The sequence below is a fragment of the Haemaphysalis longicornis genome, unplaced genomic scaffold, assembly GCF_048455015.1.
Source record: "Haemaphysalis longicornis isolate Haplotype H1 unplaced genomic scaffold, Haemaphysalis longicornis Haplotype H1 scaffold_13, whole genome shotgun sequence".
In the NCBI taxonomy this organism is placed as follows: domain Eukaryota; kingdom Metazoa; phylum Arthropoda; class Arachnida; order Ixodida; family Ixodidae; genus Haemaphysalis; species Haemaphysalis longicornis.
The window spans coordinates 80,266,681-80,270,410 of NW_027526233.1; the positions used below are offsets into that span (position 1 = coordinate 80,266,681).

Sequence of the window (3,730 nt, forward strand, 5' to 3'; positions counted from 1 at the left end):
GGACGACCGCGGCGCGGGTGTAGCAGCAGGGCGAGTGTAGCAGACGACAGCGGAGCGGGTCCCTAAGCTGACGTCAGATCCAGGGGGCGCCACTCAAACATCTCACCGCCAATAACCATCCATCATTCATCAGTCAAGCATTTTGATATAGGTAAGCGCAATCCAGCTTAGTCAATGAGTGCCTGAACGGAAAAGAGGTGCATAAGACCCCTCACTGTTTTGTTCATAACGGAGCGTGTATATTATTTTTTATGACTGTGGTGATTTTGCCAACCTTAATTAAAATTATGACGCAAACGCGCGTTGCGCCGTATGTGGACGCGTCTGCTTGAGAGCGTACGCGTTAATTGGTGCCACCGGCTTCTTGGTTGGTTAGGTTCATGAAAAAACAAACACAATTAAGCGTATCTTCCCAGTAACAAAAAAAATGATTTCGCTTCCCACAAGCATCTTTTTCTGGACGAGTGAAAAAAAAAACAAAAAGAAAGCCCGAAGGGAGAGTAGCAAATGCTAGGCCTTCAAGTTTGCAATAGAGGGTAAACGTTTACCTTTCTCATTCTGGTTTTGTGCTTTATTTATTTATTTATTTATTTTTATTTATTTATTTATTTATTTATTTATTTATTTACTTACTTATTTATTTATTTATATATTTATTTATTTATTTATTTGTTTGTTTGTTTATTTATTTGCTTGTTTGTTCGTTTGCTTGTTTATTTGTTTTGTTGTTTTTGTTTGTTTTATTTATTTATTTTGTACAGCAGACCACTATTTAGGCCCTCGCAAAGGGCACAACAAAACAACAACAAAAAAAGACTAGGCGGCCATCGTTTTTTAGAAACCAGGACGCCCATTGAATACATCTTTATACATCAAATACATTATTTCCATAAACAATATCGTGCTTGCATAGTACAGTCGGTTCCTGAAGCACGCGCGGCAAGGGTGTCAGTAGAATTATGGGTGTCAATCGTATCAAGCGACCATCGCGATGAATGTCCATGTTAGGGCTGATTAGTGTAGCTACAAAGCCTACGCATTCTAAATCCGACCCGAATCGTCACATCAGTTGTTCGCCGCTGCAGTGAGCCAAATGCCTGGCGGTTCACGTTCGAATTGTTTAGTCGCGATCCGATATGTGGCGGCAACACTTCTCGCTTACGACGGCGCGTTTCAACGAGTGACGTGCCGTGCCCTCCTCTTTGACTTCGGGAGCGCGGTGCGCGGCAGCGGCGGCCTGGAAGACGAGAGCTTCGCCGCTGCGACATTCCACAATAAAACACAATAAAAACAACACAGTCTACTCTCGCTACCAGACCACTGCTCGGTCGTGATCTCTGCGCTCTCAAGCGTACTTTTTTTTTCTTCTTTTTTTTTGTCTCTCGCTTGATGGCGGCTTTGTTGTAGCGTGCGGTGGTCGTTTTTCAGCAGCGGCCGGTTGACCAACGGATCGCCAGCGATGCGACATGGTGAGTGTGGTGAACACATACGACCAGTCTGTTACGGTTCAATGCTTTTAATACCTCTACGCTTCCTTCTTTGCTGTCCCGCCCCGAGACTGCTGTCGCGAGGTTTCACACTCGATCCGCGAGGACAAATTAAACAAACGATCCTTGGACTAATACGAGGAAGCGTCTACAGACTATGCACAATCGAAGAGCCCCAATAATATTCCATGTCCTGCTTCTTCCGCACAGTGCATCACATTCGTTGTGGTGTTGCAATGCATTCAGAGGCTGTTAAATATTACTGTTTATGCCTCTGCCAAATATAAACACGTGACAAATTTGTTGTCAAGGTGCGTGCGTATGACCAGTGTACCAAGCAGGTCCAATAATCACACCAGCAAACGAAGAAAACCAATTATTTATTTATGCATCAAAACCTAGAAGCTGCGAATTGTTCAGGAATTTTTGCAGTATTAAATAGCGGCAACCCTGTTGCATGTTCTCCATATGAACATCTCATTATGATACAAGCACGTGATATTTTTCGAAAGTAATGGTGGAAGCGAGCGCCTGAATGAAAAATGTGCCGGCAATTTTTTCCTCCCTAAATCCTCCAGAGAGAAAAAAAACAACAGTAAAATAATGGCTGTGCCTTCCTAAAATATCGCTTTTCTGTTCACTATTTATCTACCTGACAATTAATATGTTCTTACACATATAATTCAGTTCCTCCTCCGTCGGTTATCTTTGGGAAAATGCAGCAAGTATAAAGCGAGCGACACGTTGAACAAGATCCCCAGCGCGCCCCAGAACTATCGCCCCGTCCGGCCTAAGATGTGAGCGAAACGGCTCTTGAAACCCAACAGGCAAGCCGACAGACACACGTCATAGAAGGTGCAGCGTTCGCGACTGCAGAGCAGTGACGTAAGGCGAAATGTCCGCCGGCGCGCACCACATAGCGGATGAGTGGCTGAACTAAGCGTCCCTACCCTTACTATTGAAAAGCACGCGACGTGTCAGGCAATGTTTATACAGGCGGCGTTGGGTGGTACTTACTACAAATTGATAAATCTGGCCGAGCTGAAGTGTGAGTACCGTTGTCCTTTAATGAGTAACCCTGACCATTCCTTGATTTTTACAGGTGCCATTCTGTCACGGGGCATGGTGGACGAAAATTCCCATGGCTGACCATTGATGACAATGACGAGGGAGAAGCTGTGTGGGGGCGAAGCCAGCACTGACTCTCTCATGGCCATTTTGTAAATGTTGTAAATAGATCGCTCATAACCTTCAACCATGGTTCGTCTTATCTGCTGTGCCACAACATTACAGTTCTTTGCTAAGTTTCACAGTTGCTACAAATCCTGTTGTAGAGAAAACCTTTTATTCGCCTTAAAGGGGCCATTAGGACAAAATACCAGTTTCACTCACAACATTGGGTGTCTTATAGTGCCCCTACTGCTTGCCAAGCAGCGAATGATGCCTTATTCATTGAGAGATTACACAATTTAAGCCAAAGTTTCAATCCTCTCGCTAAATAGTGTCTTGTGATGTCAGCGATGATATATCCAGGGCAGGTATTTGAAATGAATGTTGAGCACGTTAACTAGGGCTGCAGCGGATAGGGAAACCTTGCCTTGCATCCAACAAGGATGCAACATCTTGCGGTGACAGGCCTCCGCGTAGGCGACGCAACTGCATACACTTCATGGATACATGGGCCTCATCATCATTCCCTCTTGGACTTCATCTGCGAAGTGAACATTTTCATGTTCAATTAACTTTGGTCATCAACTCCTACTCCCTCATCTATGCCCTGTGGCAAAATAAATGCCTTATAATTTCATTGCTTCGTTTACCGCCCATCCTCTAGATGGCGCATGAATAGCACTCAGGCCCACTGTCCATACTCACTTTGTTTTTGAGCGTATTTGCACCTCGCTTGTATTTCTGGCTTGTCTTTGTTACAGCATGTAGTAATCGTTTCGTGAAATATAGGGTATGCTCAAGAAATAGGGTCATCTAAGACGATGTCGTTTACGCCAATCGGCCAGTGTTGTGAGAAAACTCCAAAGCGCCATACTGCTGAGCAGCTCTAACAAGCATAGTGTGCACAGTACAACAGTGCACACTGGTACTTTTGTTTAGTTTACATAAGTTTTTCAAGTTCCACTGTTCACCCGATTCTTACTATTATAAAATGAAAAAAAAACCTTCTTTTTCAAGCTCATAAGCCCTGCCTAACAACTTGCGTTTGCTTTTGCTGGCCTCAGCCAGTTGCA

The 3,730-nt window shown here is 44.2% G+C and overlaps 1 long non-coding RNA gene across 1 annotated transcript; it reads left to right on the forward strand.

The window, feature by feature from the left end:
* Nucleotides 1-1,380: 1,380 nt before the first annotated feature.
* LOC144164112 (uncharacterized) lies at nucleotides 1,381-2,742 on the forward strand. Its single transcript, XR_013321058.1, has 2 exons — nucleotides 1,381-1,469; nucleotides 2,590-2,742. It is a non-coding gene; the product is annotated as an uncharacterized LOC144164112 (long non-coding RNA).
* The last annotated feature ends 988 nt before the right edge of the window (nucleotides 2,743-3,730 follow it).